Source organism: Rhinatrema bivittatum, chromosome 7 (genome assembly GCF_901001135.1).
Source record: "Rhinatrema bivittatum chromosome 7, aRhiBiv1.1, whole genome shotgun sequence".
NCBI lineage: Eukaryota > Metazoa > Chordata > Amphibia > Gymnophiona > Rhinatrematidae > Rhinatrema > Rhinatrema bivittatum.
This window is the reverse complement of record NC_042621.1, coordinates 195,278,408-195,299,061: the sequence shown is the minus strand read 5'-3', so window position 1 is coordinate 195,299,061 and position 20,654 is coordinate 195,278,408.

Genomic DNA, 20,654 nt, shown 5'->3' with positions numbered 1-20,654 from the left:
TGGAATATCCAATAATTAAAAACTCATTAAAAAAATTTCTAGATACCAATAAAATATTTCAAAATAGCAGACACAAAGACCCAGTAATGAAAAATAAGGATACAAAATTTTTTTTTGCTGTGCATACCTGGGAACATTTGATATCCAGGTGTCCTGAGATTGTTCTGAATTAGCAGGAGGAGGGGTGGTTTGCTTGGAACTTTCTCCTCTCTCCCAGTCACATACCAGCGCTCTCTCTCACACTGGCTCTCAATTACACACCTATACACACATGCTCTCAGTCACTCACATATACACATGTTTTTTCTCTCTCACTTATATAGGCTCTTAATTACACATTTATACACATGTTGTCTATCTTTTCACGCTTACATACACAGCCTTTCAATCACACACATACATACTGTCTTTTTCTCTCACACACAGACTCTCATTCACATGCTTATGCTTACAAACATGCTCTCTCTCTTTCTCTCATTTACACACAGGCTCTCAATCACATACTGGCATGCTCCCTCACCTATACCAGCTCTCAATCACACACAGACACACATGCTCTCTCTCTTACTTATACATACAGGCTCTTAATCATACATACACATGATCTCTCTCATACACAAAGGATCTCAATCATATATTTATTTATTTTATTTAAATTCTTTTAATATACCGATGCTCAAGACCAGGTCTTATCGTACCGGTTTACAATGAACTAGGGGGAAAAAACCAGTTAACAATGAAAGCAAGAAATTACATTATAACAGGGAATGTGGAACTGGGCTGTTAGAGAAAAAGAGGATAGGTTAAACAATTTCTAACTGGAGAGCAGAGCAAATAAGCAGAAACGTAAGTGCTTACATGGTAAGCTTACATGGTAAGCATTATATACATTATATACACATATATATACACAATATATAACATTATATACACATACTCTTTCACACAAACGGTTTTCAATCACAAAATTATACATAAGGTTCCCAATAGTAAACTTACATTCATGCTCTCTCTCTCACAGGCAGGCTCTCAATCACACACATACTCTCTTTCACATATATAGGCTCTCAGTCATTCACATACATGCTATCTCACTCACACACATGATCTCAAACACACATGCTTACTTGCTCATTCACTCTCTTTCCCTCCCTCCCTGGAACTAGTGGCAGCAGCAGCCTCCTCCCAATCCTAACCTCCTTCATTTTCAGCCCTCGCGGAGAAAGGAGTCCCATCGGCTGCGGGGGTTGACGTTCTTCATTTTCCTCCGAGCCGCGCTGCTCATTCCTCAGGCCGCGCCTCTCTTCTGCTCTTCAGGCCGACACTGACCACACTAGCATGGTCTCTTATTCCCACGCATGCTGCTCACCACTTCCTCTTCCGGGCCACGGGGGGGCGGGAAGAAGAGATCATGCTGGTGCTGCTGACTCCAGCTGTTCTGCTGTGTTCCGCCCGGGCTGACAGCATTTTAAGCCCGGGTGGAGGAGGACCGAGGAGCAGCTGGGTCAGCAGGGGACCGGGAAGTGTGGCGACACACCTGCAGGTTCTTGGTGACACACTGGTGTGTTGTGACACACCGGTTGAGAACCACTGCATTGGAGAAATATGTAGGAATTTTATCAATGATCTGGAGAAAACTGGAAAACATTTGAAGCAAGTTAGAAAAATTTCCCTTGGATTTTCAAAAAACTAGAAGTGGATCTACCTATCTGGCTGAATTAATTTCCCCAAAATTGCTTTGATTTCTTCAAAAAGATTAATCAAACCAATTTGATGCATCTTCCATATTTTTCCAGGTTCATCAAATTGTTCAATAAAGATTTTTTTTTATAAAAGTTCATGCATCTCTAGCTACAATCATAGTTTCATATTTAAAAATTATTTTGTTTTCATAAATCATGCTTTTTGTTAATGAGAATTCTGAAGCCCAGACTAGGACTACTCCTGGGGGAATTCTGCTCAAAATAATTGAAAATTCTGCACACAAAAATTGAAAATTCTGCAAAATTCTGCATACTTTATATTGGTCAAAATAACACAACATACATGTCAATCTTTAAGTAATTAATTTAAAATGTAATACAGATAAAAGTTGTTACTTAAAGATGCAGAGTTTTAAATATTTTGAGCAGAATATCCCTAGAAATACATTATAAGAATGTCCCTTCCACCCTCTCTCCCTGCACCCTTGACCAGTCTCCTTTCACTTTGCCTTCTCAGGCCCCCCAACTTTTCTACCCTCCACTATCTCTCCGCTTCCCCATTAGGCTCAACCGTCTTCCACTCTATCTCCACTCCCAGAATTTGACTCTTCTCTCAGTACTGCCCCTCACACAGGCTCCCTCTGTCCCTCTTTCTCACTCTCTCTCTCACACTCACAGGCTGCCTTTCTCTCGTGCACATAAACACCCTCTCTGTTGGGTTTGTGGCATATTGTGGACTCTTGGTTGAAGTGGTGATGACTCCTTCCACAGGGAGGAGCCCTGTGGGGAGCCACAATGATTGGCTAGATTCTAGTAAGCAGACAGTGAAGAAAGAAAGCTTTATTATACTGCTGTTGAAGAGTTGAAACTTGCCCAAGGAACAGACAGTACTGTAGTCCAGCGATAACACAGTAAGCTCAGACAGTCTCTGTAGAAGATGGTCTCACCCAGATGTAGCAAAGGTCCAGTAATGTTCCACAGCGCGGGATAACCCGTGAACCTGAAGGGTGGAATGAGGAGAGCTGGAGAGTGATACTCACAGAGTAGCAGTGCTGAAAACTTCCTTTGGTAGATGAAAGAGGAAAGGGACCCGAGGTCCGAGGTGCAGGATACCCTGAGCAGGATAGGCCCACGAGGAGCGAGTACCAAGGAGAATCAAGGGTTCTTGAAAGAAAGCAGACAGGAACCACGAGGAGCGGGTATCCTTAAGGTTAGGCAGATTAACCCTTAAGGGCGAGTAGAAGCAAGAGGCCCCCGAGGAGCGGGTACCCAGAGCTTCCGTAGGAGTGAAATACCCCGGAGGGTAGTGAGGAATCCAAGCGAGCAACTTAGAAGCGGTCAAAGTAGCAAAACCGAAGTGCTTGCTAACTTGTTGAATTGGAGCGGAGCGGAGGTTTAAATACCAGGAGGTATTGATGTCATGCGGTGGGGCCGCCCCCGAGGTTCCCGCCATGACGTATTCATAAACGTAGGCAGCGTGTGCGTGCGTGCCCTAGGAGACCTTCAGGAAGAAGCATGGTGGACGGGGACGCCCATGCTGGCTCGGAGATGCCGAGGGTTTCGGCAAACAGCAGAGGAGGCAGCCATCCTTCCAAGGCAGGAGGAAAAGGGTAGAAGAGAGGTGAGGCAGGGCAGTTGCAGCCGTCTGTGACCGACGGACGCAACACTCTTATACAGGCTCCCTCTCTCTCTCGCACACACACACACACATCCCCTCACACAGGCTCCTTTTCACTCTCTTGCATACACCCTCACACAGGCTACCCTTCTCTCTCTCTCATACACACATACACACAGGTTTGCAGTCTTGCACACACTTCTACACACAGCCTTGCAGTCTCTCACACAAACAACTTCTAAACACAGATTGCTGTCACTGGGGCTTGCTCTGTTTTTGGCATGCTGGGACTTGCACCTCCATTTTCGCTACCAGTGAGATGGGTTCCTCTCACAGCACTCTGGGACCTGCACCATCTTTGCCGCGAGCGGGATGCGCTCAGCTCGTGGCAAGCCGGGGCATTCTCCCTCTTCACTGCAGTGCGGTACTCCAGGGCCTGCTCTTTCTTTGCCACGACCGGCATGGGTTCCGCTCGCGGCATGCTTGGGTCTGCTCCATCTTCACTGCAGCCGGATGGGGTCTGCTCATGGTATGCTGGGGCCCGCTCCAAAATCTGCACAGAAAATGGAAATTCTATGCAGGAGTGGAATTCTGCACAAATTCTGTGCTCTGCAGTAATGCAGAATGCTCCTAGGAGTAGACAAAGTATGCCATATGTATACTCGTGATATCTTTTGATATTTGTCCTGATTCTCAAGTTGCTTATATCTTGGTTAGAATCAAAATTCAAATTTGTACTGTCAACTTGGTTTTGCCATGATTGATTCAGTTAAAAAAAAAAAAAGTTAAGCAGTTCAGCTCATATTTTAAGACCTATTAACTTGCAATCTACTATGATATTGCCTTGATTTTCAAGCTGTTTCCCTCTCTGGGAATTGTTTACTCCTTACTCCTCACAACTCCATCACAGTTTGTCCTCCACAGCCTCTCTGCTTGCTTTCTTCTCTTCTGTTATCTCCCTCTCGACTGGAGAAGAAGCTTTTTGCCAATTGGATAAGAAGCTTCCGACAGTCTCTCTTTGTTAATGGTTCTCACACACTTTTGCTTTTGAATATCTTTATTGGTGAGGCTCTCTCTTACACTTCATAGTGCTCTCCTTAAAGGTGTCTTTAAATAGCAAAATGCTCATTTTCATACTCCAGCACCCTTCACTTTTGGATTCTTCAGGCCAAAAAGGAAACAGCATACACTTGTCCAGGCACAAGTTTTTAGGTAGGGACTGCATATGGATAAGCAGGCGTGCCAAAAGTTACGAGAGCCACACAGGTTATAAAATATCACTTATCACTTCCCCAAAAGTATGCATGAATGTGTCAGAATCTGCACATTTCTTTAATGCAGGGAGCCTCTTACTTATACATCTATTTCATAAAAGTATGTACATATATTTATGTCTAAAATAATTGTAATATGCCCAAAATAACCCTCAGTTTATGCATGGAGACAGGTATTTTATAAAATCAGCTGATGTGTGCACATTTCTCACTTAGGAAAATACTTGTGCATATACTTCCACACACTGGTTTGCTGATACCTCTGTCAGTTGACCCAGACCTTCACTAGATTGCCCATACCCTCCCCCACTTGCTCCAGAATATTCACCCTAAACCTGCAATCAAAAGAGAAGTGTGATTTAATATCTGTGATTTGATTAACAGGTAAAAATGCATGCACACGTTTGATGATACAGGCACGGCGCCTGGCCAGTACACAAATGCCGCTCATATCCCAGCGCCGCTCCTGGAGTGGAAAGGGGGGAACGCGAGTTTCCCTTACCTGGGCGCGTCATTGTCATTGTTGTCGAGGGTAGTGTTGATGCCCTTCAGGAATATATTCCCATCATAATTGGGCCCCAGCCCCAGGCATTCCTCACTGGCAGGTGCAGCAAGTGTGCAAAGCAACAGATTCTTTGAAAGCTCCTATCTTCTATTGCCTTTGCCATATTTGCACCAACATCTGCCATAAAGAAACTTGCCTCAACATTTCTGCCTCTCCCTTCTAGCTACCAACCTTCCAGCATTTTATTATGGTTGTTAGAATATTGCATGAGGTATGGGGGCTTTTTATCAACTAAGGTGGGCAGCAAAGCTCATCTATACCCTGATGCTCTGGCTCTGCTAGAACTGTTCCCAGTCCTTGCTTTGGCCAGATCCCACCAGTATGCCATCAGGAAGAGATAAGTATGCATAGTGTTTCTGCTGGTCCAGATATCAGTGAAATGCACGCTATTCTCATCTGCCTTTGCCAGCTGTGACTGCATGTAACTAAGGCAAAAGTTGTGCATGGTAGGGATGTATTTTCTACTAAATTTAGTTCTGGAGGGGACTTTGTAACTGAAGATTAATACATAAAGTAGACGCTTAAACCCCATGCTCTCCACTAACTGCAAGTGCTAGTCATCAAGGGCAATCATTTCCCTGATGCTCCTCATTACTATTTTAGAGATTGCCTGCCTCTTGCCCTGGGACAGTGCTATGGAGCACCATCCCATTTTCTCTGTGGTGCATTGCCACTTCAGATGCATGTCTGGGGGCTGCTGACCTGCCACCTGTTTGCTGGGACAGATTGTAGGATCAGTTTGTGGAAGAGGCTGTGGGATCAGTTTGTGGAAAAGTCTTCTGCCTTTTCAACCCTTTCCTATGATTTTTACTTTGACTGGCAGAAGTGGTCCCCAGGCTAGTACAGCCACCCTTCACTGATGCCAATGCTAGCAGGTCCTATTTCTTCAGGTGATGTTGCATACTAGCATTTGTCAGATACCCCACTTTCTTCTCTCAACTGATATCTTTACTGTAGTGAATACAGTGAGAACAATACAGGCCCTCTATCACTTTAAAGTGCCTTTAGATCAGGGATGTCTTGCATGATTTCCTCTTTACATCCAGGGGCATTACTTATGCTCTCTGCTTGCACTGCATAGTTTTCTTTGGCATTGCTCTCATCACCCTCAGTATCATAATAAATAACTTATTCTCCCCTGCCAAAATCCTCTTCTTCCTCTTTTCCTGACATGATGGAATTTGTTCAGGTTCATCGCTTACTGGGGGTTTGGATATTATAAATGAATATATTTAGGGATATCGTTACTCTACCCTACTCACAGTACTACTGACTAGGGATGTGCAGAGCAAAATTTTATGTTCATATTTTTTATGTCCGAAAGGGGGTCCCACTTGCGGCCAATATGGACATAAAAAAAATCCAATGAGTTGGGTATATGTACATATGTGCAAAAAAAAAATTAAACCCCCTCACCCTCCTTAATCCCCCCCCCAGACTTACCACAACTCCCTGGTGATCGAGCGAGGAGTGAGGACGTCATTTCTGCAATCCTTGGCGAGAAGCATGTGACGTCGGTGGCACGTCGAGTGACGCGGCGTCACGTGATTCCCGGCTCGTTCGCGCCGGACGGCTCGTTCGGCCCAAAAAGAACTTTTGGCCAGCTTGGGGGGGTCAGGAGGCCCCCCCAAGCTGGCCAAAAGTTCTTTTTGGGCCGAACGAGCCGTCCGGCGCGAACGAGCCGGGAATCACGTGACACCGGCGTCACTCGACGTGCCGCCGACGTCACATGCTTCTCGCCAAGGATTGCAGAAATGGCGTCCTCACTCCTCGCTCCATCACCAGGGAGTTGTGGTAAGTCGGGGGGGGGGGGATTAAGGAGGGTGAGGGGGTTTATATTTTTATTTTGGCTCAACAATCGCGATTTCCCACATATCGAACATATCTATGTTCGATATGTGGGAAATCCGATCGTTTATGTCGAATCAATTTTTTAAGTAAAAAAAAAATATGAGTTGCGTTTTACTAATGCGGTCAATCCGAATGCACACCCCTACTACTGACTGCATGGAGAACTATCTGTCTCATACACACACACAGACAGTTGTAAACCACCTGGGCGGGGAACTATTTTCTTGCATGATTATGTTTGATGATTGCCATCTTTGGGGTTTCTACTTAGATGTTATTGAGTTGAAAATAGTTCATCAGATGTTACAAACCAAGGTAGGTTCACAGTTTAAAAATAAAGGAATGACATTTCAATAAATAAATCTTATTTAAGAGATAACTAAGCTGGAAACAAGATAAACAATTCTTATAGATGCACTGTAGATGAATGTTGTGGAGATCATATAAATTACTTGCAGTTTAAATATTCATACAATGCAATGTAAAATAAAAAATAAAATGCAAATAAATAATTTTCAGTGAAGCATTTGCACTTTATATCAAAGAAACTCCACACTTTATCTTTCAGTTAAGATATTATTATGAAATTAGTTCCTTTGAGAAACTACTGATCATTATTCCGGGCACTATCTCTAGATCACTGGCTAACATCATAAACTGCTCCCTAGCCCAAGGAATCTACCCTGATGAGCTAAAAACGGCATCCCTCAAACCCCTTTTGAAGAAACCCAACCTGGACACAAAAAAACTCTCCAATTTCCGACCCATCTCCAACCTCCCTTTCCTTGCCAAACTCACAGAGAAAGTGGTCAACACACAACTCTCAGAATACCTGGAGGAACACAAAATCTTTTACCCGTCCCAATACGGCTTCCATAAGTCATTCAGCACAGAAACCTTCCTCATCTCCCTATCAGACCACATTCTCATGGGCCTAGACAAAGGGCTCTCTTTTCTTTTAGTCCTCCTAGACATCTCTGCTGCGTTTGACACCGTGAACCATGCCATCCTCCTAAATCGCCTCTCAGACATCGGATTAACAGGATATGACCTCAGATGGTTCAACTCCTTCCTCAGCAACAGAAGCTTCAAAGTCAGGATCAATAACAAAGAATCCCCAAACTTCAGTATCCCCAAACTTCAGTATCTTACAGTTTTTGTTGATTTATATATTTATCTCTCTCTAATTGTTTCTTAGTTTAAACTCTGCACTGTCTTCCATTGCCCAGGTTTTATGCTCCCTGTTTAATGTAACTTTACTTTCTACCTTGATGTTAATTGGTTTCCCCTCAGTTACATTGTAAACCGGTACGATAAGACCTAGTCTTGAGCATCGGTATAGGAAAAGAAATTAAATAAATAAATAAATAAATAACTCTAGGCATACCCCAAGGCTCCTCCCTATCACCTACCCTCTTCAATATTTACCTACTACCCCTCTGTCAGTTGCTCACAAACCTAAACTTAATACACTATCTCTACGCAGATGATGTACAGATCTTGCTCCCCATAACAGAATCCCTTCCAAAAACACTTACCCACTGGAAAAACTGCCTCAACTCCATTAACTGCCTCCTCACCAGCCTGAATCTGGTTCTCAATGCAGCCAAGACAGAAATCCTTCTAATCTTCTCTGACCACTCGGTCCTTACCGATCAGATTTCCCTCAACTCCCAGATTACACAAGTAAGAGACCTAGGAGTAATCCTTGATAACCACCTGAATATAAAGAAATCTATCAACAACACCATTAAGGACTGTTTCTATAAGCTCCAAGTTCTGAAAAGACTCAAACCCCTTCTTCATTTCCAGGACTTCAGAACAGTCCTCCAGTCAACGCTGTTCTCTAAAACTGACTATTGCAACGCCCTCCTCTTGGGGCTCCCCATCTCCGCCTCCAAACCACTACAGATGCTCCAGAATGCAGCGGCGAGAATCTTAACCAACACTAATCGAGGAGCCCACATCACTCCCATTCTCCGAAACTTGCATTGGCTGCCAATAAAATACAGAATCCTGCACAAGGCACTCATGATAATCCACAAAACCATCCACAACCAGCTACCACTAGACCTTCAGATCCCTCTCAAACTTTACTCATCCTCAAGACCTATCAGAGAAGCATATAAAGGTACCCTTCATGTCCCACCAACTAAAGCCACGCATCTATCATCCACCAAAGAACATGCATTCTCCACAGCGAGCCCTATCATTTGGAACAACTTGCCGACAGACCTAAGATTGGAACCCTGCCTTCTGACATTTTGAAAAAAACTTAAGACTTGGCTTTTCCTCCAAGCCTTCACCTAACATCAACATGCCTCTCAACTAGGCTTCGCCCAACTGACTAGACACCCTGCCTAGTCTCATTGCACATATATTTATCCTCTAGTTTTGCTATCCTACTTCTTCCCAGCTACTCTATCCTCCAAGTTCGTTTTCCCTGTTATATGTAACTTAGCCTTTTGCCGTCTTGTTAATGATTATTTAGTTAGCCCCCAAGTTCCTTGTAAACCGATTTGATGTGAATCTTTTTCGTGAAGGCCGGTATAGAAAAATGTTAAATAAATAAATAAATAAATAAATAATTATCAGATAAGTGAATAACCCAAATGTTTCCTTTCTTCTATGATCTTTGTTCTTTATTCTTTATTGTAAACTCAAGAACTGAGTCTTTATGTTTTCTTATTTCACAGATACTTCAAAATCCTGAGATAATAAATTGACTTTCTACAAGTAAGTTTTATTGGGTTTCTTATTAACTCTCTTATTAACTTTCTTATTAATTTTCTTATTATTAATTTCTCTTATTAACTTTCTTATTAACTCTCTGCTTCAACGGCAGGGGAGAAGAAAAACTGATACTTCACGCATAGCTCTCTGCTTCAACGGCAGGGGAGAAGAAAAACTGATACTTCACGCATATCCAGCATAGCTCTCTGCTTCAACGGCAGGGGAGAAGAAAAAAGGATTCGCACTCACAAAGCGGGGAGTAGCTGGCTTGTTACGGCGGTTACTACCCCAAACCAAATAAGCCTGATACGTCACTTTCAATGCATATCCTGCTTCAACCGCAGGGGAGAAGAAAAACTAATACTTCACGCATATCCAGCATAGCTCTATACTTCAACGGCAGGGGAGAAGAAAAACTGATACTACACGCATATCCAGCATAGCTCCCTGCTTCAACGGCAGGGGAGAAGAAAAACAACCAATAAGGGCTGAATAACACAGTCTGGGTAAAACAAATACACATGGGTGTAGCTTGCTTATTGCGGCGGTTACTACCCCTACTACCCCTAACTAATCAAGCTTGATATTTCACTTGGTTGCAGCTCCATCACTGCTCTCTACATTAATGGTGGGGGTGGAAGGGAAATAGAACCAAAGAGCTAAGAGAAACAGATAAGTATGAGAAAAAAATGTGAAGCTTGCTGGGCAGACTGGATGGGCCGTTTGGTCTTCTTCTGCCGTCATTTCTATGTTTCTATATGTTTCTATGTTATGTGTCTTTTTGTTATGTATGTACCCTCCTTCTCTTCTCTTGTATCTCTTTTCTTTATCTATAGTGAACCTTATTGCCTGACCACTGCTTTTCTCTCTTTGTTTATGTGCACACTTAACTCAGTTTTCCACTGTAGCAGCAGCTTATGGGTGTGGCTTGTTAGTGCTGTTTGAGTGCAACAATTCAGTATACCCCAGGATAATGAGAAGCTTTAGATGCTTGAGATTGGAGCTTGGTATCTATGCTTGATAGCAGAGACAGGACAGGGACTCCCACTCTTGTCTACAATGTCTCACTAGACTCCAGGCTCCACTTACTATCCTGACTTTAATAAACCAAAAATAAAACTATCTCCCTCAAACTGAATGATCTTCTGTACACTACTATTACCTTCAGTGTTATTTTCCAAGCCGCAATAGGCCGTTATCGTGGCGGTAAGATTTAATTTAGGGGGAGGGGAGGAGTCGGGCCAGAGTTAAGGGAGGAATTATGGTAATTGGCGGTGGCACCACTGCCGGCGATAATGTTTCAAACATTGTCGCCAGCAGTAGTGCGGGGAATAGTACCACCTTTTATGATGGCGCTATGCCCGCAATAGACTGCAGCAGGCCGCACCGCAGCAGATGAAACCACACTGCCTTGGTGCGGCGGGCTCCAGACTATCGCCTGACCGCCCCCTGCTTCCCCCCCCCCCGCCCCCCTGTAGCACAGGGTTCATCATTCCGCACGGAATGATGAATCCTGTCCGAATTTATGTACTTTTTTTTTTTTAAACTTTATTTATCAGAATTTTAAATCAAATTAACAAGTTAATAATAACTTGACAAGAAATGAAGTATAGAGAATACATTAATCAAAATATATTTTCTTATACATCACATTATAATCTCAATTCATCCCTGTCTGACCACTATATTGGGGGAGGGTGCCTCTGAAATTATGAAAGGAAACAATTATAATATAAGAAGAAAAAAAAAGCCGATACATTATAGAGTAGAGGTGTGCATCCGTTTTCCATGTATTTGTAATCCGCAACTTATTTTTTGCTATCTGTTAAATACGTGGGGAGGCGAAACGCATTGCGACTCCCCACGTATTAAACAGTAGGGATGTGAATCGTTTTTTGACGATTTAAAATATCGTCCGATATATTTTAAATCGTAAAAAATCATTAGAGGCGCGATACAATAGGAATTCCCCTGATTTATCGTCAAAAATCGTAAATCAGGGGAGGGGGGAGGAGAAGCGGGAGGGTGGGAAAACCGGCACACTAAAACAACCCTAAAACCCACCCTGACCCTTTAAAATAAATCCCCCACCCTCCCGAACCCCCCCAAAATGTTTTAAATTACCTGGGGTCCAGTGGAGGGGGGGGGGTCCCGGTGTGATCTTCCACTCTCGGGCCACGGCTGCGTTAATAGAAATGGCGCCGGTGCTACCTTTGCCCTGTCATATGACAGGATACAATACTTATGGCAATTAATCTAATATATCACACAACAATAATATTCAACAAAATATAGTGACATATAAATATATTTCTCAATCTTTATTAATAACAAAAATATTAAAAACTCCCAAACAAATTTTTTTCTTAAATATACCCCGGATCACCACATTTAAAAATACACCAATACCATATTCTTTCACATCCCATCCATTCAACACATTCACACAACAACCTGTGCAAAAAAAATTTTTACAAAAAATTTCTCAAAATTCACATTTAGATACACAACAGCTGTTTCATATGTCTTTTATAAGCAGAAAGAGTCCAATTTCACCACATTTCTTCTTCGTTCCCAAAAACGTCAAACACATTTAAGATTCATGCGAAAGACTTACAGGAAAGGTTCGATAAAAGGGGTTATCCTAAACGTATAATTCGTCGGGCATATAAAAGAGCCCGATATATGAATAGGGATTTGTTATTGAACCCTAAAAGAGATCGGAAGACACCTTCGTTAGTCTGTGTGTTACCCTATTCAAATAGAGTAGGGGATTTGATACAGGTGATTAAAGATCATTGGCATCTTGTAAGTGGGTTTAAAGGAATGATGGACCCTCCACTTTTTTCGTTTAAAAGATCGAGGAATCTTAAAGATATATTGGTACACTCGGATATTGGAGTTGAAATGAAAGAAGATAGGGGTGAAGGTGGTCACTTCCCTTGTTCAAGATGCAGTGTATGTAAATTATCTTTATCGCTTCAATCCTTCATTCATCCGGTTTCGGGAAAAACGTATTTGTTAAGAAATTCTACAACATGTCAGACACGGTCAGTGGTATATATATAATACAGTGCCCTTGTGGGCTTTTTTATGTCGGAAAGACATCAAGAGTGATTAGACTTCGCATACTTGAACATTGTAGTAGGATTAGAAATGGAGTGGAGACAGCACCTTTGGTAAAACATTGGCAGGAACAACAACATTTGGTAGAAGAACTTCGTTTCTTTGTTTTGCAAGAGATTCATAGTAGACGTGGAGGTAATCTAAATAAAAAATTATTGCAAACGGAGCAGCGATGGATTTTCTCTTTGGGAACTATGTGGCCAAAGGGATTAAATGATAAGATTGATTGGGTGGCATGTCTTTGAGTTTTTAGAACTGTTTTATGGAAATGAACCATTGTGCTGATAGGTTTGAATTTGGCGGGTGATTGAGGGGTGGAGTGTGGAGAAATACTTGGCTGTGATTGGTTCGATGGACTTTAAAAGTTTGGAGGATATGGAAAGTCATACTTCCGCTGACTCACTCGGTTTGGACGTTTTTTGAAGGTTTGGTCATGGCGTTTTTTGCTGAAATGAAGTAAAGGTAGGATTCTCTTATATAGTCTAAGTATGTGTGAAAATTTTCTCTTTGGAGTTTTGAAAAGTTTAAGTTTCCTGAATTACTTGTCTCTAGGTGAAGTGAGGCATTTTTAAATGATGTGAAAAAAGAGTCGGGGATATCTGCTGCACGTCCAGGAGAGATTAGCTAGGACGTTCAGGTAAAATAGCTAATGATGAAATGTTTCAGAATAATTTTGAAAAATGTTACAATAAAAAATGTCTTGGAAAATATTAATTAAATTTGTAAAATGTTTGTAGAAAAACAATTCCTTTGGATATCGATTGAGGATAAGAATATAAGCAGTAGGAGACTTTACAAAAGCTCTCCTGAAGAAGCCTGACGAGAGGCGAAACATGTCGAGAGGATAAAGAGAGAGGATAAAGATATATTGAAGTGTTTGACGTTTTTGGGAACGAAGAAGAAATGTGGTGAAATTGGACTCTTTCTGCTTATAAAAGACATATGAAACAGCTGTTGTGTATCTAAATGTGAATTTTGAGAAATTTTTTGTAAAAATTTTTTTTGCACAGGTTGTTGTGTGAATGTGTTGAATGGATGGGATGTGAAAGAATATGGTATTGGTGTATTTTTAAATGTGGTGATCCAGGGTATATTTAAGAAAAAAATTTGTTTGGGAGTTTTTAATATTTTTGTTATTAATAAAGATTGAGAAATATATTTATATGTCACTATATTTTGTTGACTGTCATATGACAGGGCAAAGGTAGCGCCGGCGCCATTTTGGTTCCTGTCCCCCGACATCACGAGCGCAGGAGATCGCTCCCGGAGCCCCGCTGGACCCCCAGGGACTTTTGGCCAGCTTGGGGGGGCATCCTGACCCCCACAAGACTTGCCAAAAGTCCAGCAGAGGTCCGGAAGCGACCTCCTGCACTCGTTGCTGTATTGCAAAATGGCGCCGGCCATACGTTGGACCCACAGGGACTTTTGGCCAGCTTGGGGGGGGGGCTCCTGACCCCCACAAGACTTGCCAAAAGTCCAGCAGAGGTCCGGAAGCGACCTCCTTTCACGCCGGCCATCCGATCCCAATACTCAAAATGGCGCCGATCGCCTTTGCCCTCACTATGACGGCGATCGGCGCTATTTTGAGTATTGGTGGGACGGCGATTTTGAGTCTCATAATGGCGCCAATCACCTTTGCCCTCACTATGATGGCGATCGGTGCCATTTTGAGTATTGGGTTCGGATGGCCAGCGTGCAAGGAGGTCACTCCCGGACCCCTGCTGGACTTTTGGCAAGTCTTGTGGGGGTCAGGAGGCCCCCCAAGCTGGCCAAAAGTCCCTGTGGGTCCAACGGGGGTCCCGGAGCGACCTGCAGTCTGACGCCAGGACTCAAAATGGCACCGATAGCCTTTGCCCATACTATGTCACAGGGGCTACTGGTGCCATTGGTCAGCCCCTGTCACATGGTAGGAGCACAAAATGGTGCCGATGGCCATGTGACAGGGGCTGACCAATGGCACCGGTAGCCCCTGTGATAAAGGCTATTGGCGCCGTGATGAAACTAGCACCGAGGGTGTGAGTGAGTTCCCAGACCCCACCGCTGGACCACCAGGGAGTTTTGGTAAGTCTTGGGGGGGTCAGGAAGGTGGGGGGTTGTAGTTAATTTAGTAGTAACGTATTTACAGATCGACAACTTATTGAATTCTCCATACTTCCGCATGAAACGGAATTGACCCCCCCACGAATACCTATCGCGTACGCAACGAAAACGTTTTGCCTGCACATCCCTATTATAGAGATTGAGCCCGATATTCAATTAGTCAGTGCACTGTGGGCTAGGGTTAGACGAAACCTGCTTAAGTCTTTCATTTAAGAAAATATTTAACTGTGTGGGATCAAAGAAGACATATTTGACCCCACTATATTTAATTATACCTTTACACGGAAAGTATAGCCAAAAAGATGCTCCCAAACTCACAACAGCTGGACGCATTAATAGGAAACATTTCCTCTTAGATTGAGTTAACTTGGACACATCAGGGAACATACGTAACTTATAACCGAAAAAGACTTTGTCCCTTTTGCGAAAAAACATTTTTAAGACAAAGTCTCAATCAGAATCTAAGGCAAAGGTATCAATCAAAGTAGATGAGGAAACATTTTCTTCAGTGGAGGTTTCCAAAAATGAGAATACATGGGGTATATCAACAGGAGCTGCTTCAGTTGGAATATTATTTAAATTTTGAGCATTGGCACCAGGCATATAATATGCCTTAGAAATAGGTGGAATTAAATTTTCCTTAATTGCCAACACTTCCATGAAATATCTGCGAAGCATTTCAACTGGTGTGGTAAATCTTTTTTTTGGAAAATGTAAAATTCTAAGGTTGCAATGCTTTATAACATTTTCTAAATTTTCCATTTTGTTCTGAAGATATAAGTGACCATTCAATATTAGATCCACTGATTTTTGAGTTTGTAACTCTTTAGATTCCAAGGAGTCCACTTGAGCTTTTATTCCTGCAATTTGTGTTTGTGCAGCACTTAAGGAATTTGAAAAATCTCGAGATTGAGACAAAGATTGTGCTACTTGATTTGACAAAGTTGCAATTGCTTCCCATATTAAATCCCAGGTAACATTAGCTGGTTTAAATAAGGAAACAGGCAGTACCTCTAACGTGTCTCTTGAAGAAAGTCCTGCTACTATAGAGAGGGAGGGAACATTTAAAGGTATTGCAGGTATTGCTTCCTTACCCGGCCGGCTTCCAGCTCCCACTGTTTGATCCTCCAAACTGTCTCCTCCCGATGCTGACATTGCCGGCTGTGCTCCCTCACCAGGGTGCAAAGGGAAAATGCTGTATGCTACAGCACTTCCCGTGGGGGGAGGGGGGACAGTTTGTGGAGGAACCAACTCTGCTCTGGAGATAATGATGATTCTAGATCCGAGGTCACCAGCAAGGGAACATCTTTCTGCGCGGCACCCAAGGACACATTCATGGAGCTCACTGTGGGCTCCTAGCTCCGAACCACATGCTGGTCTATGGGACCCTATCGAGGAGTTCCCTCAGAAGCTTTGGGGAACACTCTGGGTCTTCCTTTTCTCTTTCCCATCAAGAAAGTAAGTTTTTAGGTTTTAAGCCGCCAAGGTAAATCAGAGTATAAGGAGAGGGTCGGAGCGCGTCTCTTAACGTGAGGCCATCTTCGCACCCCTTATTTACATATTTAAATATTTTATGTACCATCATTCCATGTACAGATCACAATGGTTTACAAAGTAACATTCATAGTTACAACTCAACAGACAAACAATGATTGGTTACAAAGGTGGTATTCATAGACAGGCATTGATATTTATCAAGTTAATTTTTCTAGTACATCTTCATAATTGATCTGGTATTTAAGGCAGAGAGTACTAAAAATCAAAATGAGGTGATAGTTTTTACATCTTAGTTAGTGGGCTGTTTGAGATTCTTACATTCTCTCATTTGATTTATTCTTCATGATTAGATTGTTTATCTTATATCCTTCTTGTCTCTGTGGCTCTATATTTTCTGATGTTTTTAAATTAAATTATAAGCATCTTTTGGGTAGCCATGTTTATGGTTCAAATTTAAATTTCTTTCTATCTGGTAAAATACATAATGATTCAGGCATAGCATTCCAGAGCTTTGGATCTGCAATCAAAGGATAATTAATATTACCCTATTCTAAAGCAACAGTAAGAAGGAATTGTGATTTGTGACAGATGAGACATGAGACTATAGAATTTTCGACATAAGACTTTGTGACTGTAAGATGTACACTGAGATATAAGACAAACATGAATAAGATACCAACACAAGAATACTGTGTTCACAGTCTATACACACACACATTCATTCCTTGTTTCATTTGTTGCTTCTTAATTTTATTTATTTCTCTAAGTCACCAATATAGAAAATAAATTAGTTTATTTCTCCGGACTGCTCTCTTCTAAATTGTGCCACTGTACTTCTATTATTGTAGTTATTATTTGATATAGCTGAAACTATTTTGTTTTCTCAGTTCTCTTTCTGGAATTCAAAAGTTATTTGGATTTAGTTAAGAATTGAATTGGTTATTAACTTCCAATCAAAGTCAGACCAAGTACTATAATTTAACTAGTTTATTGTCACACTGGCTAGTTCTACTATGGGCAATGTTATTCTCCTTTGTTATAAAAAAGTTTCCTCCTTAAGATAAAAGGTCACTTTTACAGGAAATCCAGGCCACTTTCAGGGACTAGTAGCCATTTTCATGCATAATGCAGACCACTTTTAGAGACCTATTATCAGAAGGCTTACATTTCATCAAAACAGGCTTTTATTTCATAACTATCTTCATTGTGTTAACACCACTTTTAATTTATTTGATATCTTTTCATTTGGTTCTTTATCATTCACCTAGCTAATAAAGCTGATTTAAAAATACCATGGCTCAGCTGTTTTGAACTTTTAACTGTTTAATTTTCTTACCTTTTCAGGGTTTATTTTACTACAAAACAGTTATTCATTCAGGCACTCACTCATATATATGGATTCCTTCATTGCTTTTAAGTATCTGTAACTTTAACTGAGCCTCTGAAAAGGACCAGAATGAAACACTCCCTCCATGTACAACTTCCAGTGCAGCTCCTTTGAGATTTGAAACTGTCACTAATTCCTTTTCTGTCAGGGAGATCCTTACTTTAATGATGTCATCGCAGAAATAGTTCACAGTACCCTGTCCAAATTTCATATATAAGAGCCATGAAGCTAACCCTAAATCTGTTACAATTAGATATAAGGTAAAGAAGTATTTTAATTGCTTGGGAATTGTCCTTCAAGAAAGTTAATTAATCAAAAAATGTCTGTACTTTGACCTAATAATGTATAACTAACTATGCTATCCTTCTAATAAGTTATGTATTGATAAACATTCTGTTACTATGGCTTCTAAGAACATAAGAACATAAGAAATTGCCATGCTGGGTCAGACCAAGGGTCCATCAAGTCCAGCACCCTATTTCCAACAGAGGCCAAACCAGGCCACAAGAACCTGGCAATTACCCAAACATTAAGAAGATCCCATGTTACTGATGCAATTAATAGCACTACTATTCCCTAAGTAAACTTGATTAATAGCCGTTAATAGACTTCTCCTCCAAGAACTTATCCAAACCTTTTTTGAACCCAGCTACACTAACTGCACTAACCACATCCTCTGGCAACAAATTCCAGAGCTTTATTGTGCATTGAGTGAAAAAGAATTTTCTCCGATTAGTCTTAAATGTGCTACTTGCTAACTTCATGGAATGCCCCCTAGTCTTTCTATTATCTGAAAGTGTAAATAACCGATTCACATCTACTCATTCAAGACCTCTCATGATCTTTAAGACCTGTATCATATCCCCCCTCAGCCATCTCTTCTCCAAGCTGAACAACCCTAACCTCTTCAGCCTTTCCTCATAGGGGAGCTGTTCCATCCCCTTTATCATTTTGGTTGCCCTTCTCTATACCTTCTCCATCGCAACTATATCTTTTTTGAGATGCGGCGACCAGAATTGTACACAGAATTCAAGGTGCGTCTCACCATGGAGCAATATAGAGGCATTATGACATTTTCCGTTTTATTAGCCATTCCCTTCCTAATAATTCCAAATATTCTGTTTACGTTTTTGACTGCTGCAGCACACTGAGCTGAAGATTTTAAAGTATTATCCACTATGATGCCTAGATCTTTTTCCTGGGTGGTAGCTCCTAATATGGAACCTAACATTGTGTAACTACAGCAAGGGTTATTTTTCCCTATAAGCAACACCTTGCACTTGTCCGCATTAAATTTCATCTGCCATTTGGATGCCCAATCTTCCAGTCTTGCAAGGTCCTCCTGTAATGTATCACAATCCGCTTGTGATATATCTACTCTGAATAATTTTGTATCATCCGCAAATTTGATAACCTCACTCGTCGTATTCCTTTCCAGATCATTTATATATATATATTGAAAAGCACCAGTCCAAGTACAGATCCCTAAGGCACTCCACTGTTTACCCTTTTCCACTGAGAAAATTGAACATTTAATCCTACTCTATGTTTCCTGTCTTTTAACCAGTTTGTAATCTACGAAAGGACATCACCTCCTATCCCATGACTTTTTAGTTTTCTTAGAAGCCTCTCATGAGGGACTTTGTCAAATGCCTTCTGAAAATCCAAATACACTACATCTACCGGTTCACCTTTATCCACATGTTTATTAACCCCTTCAAAAAAATGAAGCAGATTTGTTAGGCAAGACTTCCCTTCGGTAAATCCATGTTGACTATGATCCATTAAACCATGTCTTTCTATATGCTCTACAATTTTGATCTTGAGAATAGTTTCTACTGTGTTCCCCGGCATTGAAGTCAGGCTCACTGATCTATAGTTATCCAGATCACCCCTGGAGCCTTTTTTAAATATTGGGGTTACATTGGCCAATGGCCACCCTCCAGTCTTCAGGTACAATGGATGATTTTAATGATAGGTTACAAATTTTAACTAATAGATCAGAAATTTCATTTTTGAGTTCCTTCAGTACCCATCTGGTCCATGTGATTTGCTACTCTTTAGTTTGTCAATCTGGCCTACTACATCTTCCAGGTTCACAGTGATTTCATTCAGTTCATCTGACTCATCACCCCTGAAAACCATCTCCGGAAATGGTATCTCCCCAACATCCTCATTAGTAAACACAGAAGCAAAGAATTCATTTAGTCTTTCTGCAATGGCCTTATCTTTCCTAAGAGCCCCTTTAACCCCTCGGTCATCTAATGGTCCAACCAACTCCCTCACATGTTTTTTGTTTTGGATATATTTTAAAAAGTTTTTATTATAAGTTTTAACCTCTATGGCCAAATTCATTTCAAATTCTCTCTTCGCCTGTCTTATCAATGTTTTACACTTAACTTGACAATGCTTATGTTTTATCCTATTTTCTTCAGATGGATCCTTCTTCCAATTTTTGAAGGATATTTTTTTGGTTAAAATAGCCTCTTTCACTTCACCTTTTAACCATGATGGTAATCGTTTTCCCTTCCTTCCACCTTTCTTAAAGTGTGGAATACATATGGACTGCGCCTCTAGGATTGTATTTTTAAACAATGTCCATGCCTGTTGAACACTTTTAACCTTTGCAGCTGCACCATTCAGTTTTTTTCTATTTTCCTCATTTTATCAAAGTTTCCCTTTTGAAAATTTAGTGTTAGAGCTGCAGATTTACTTATTGTCCCCTTCCAGTTATTAGTTTAAATTTGATCATGTTATGATCACTGTTGCCAAGTGGCCCCACCACCGTTTCCTCTCTCAG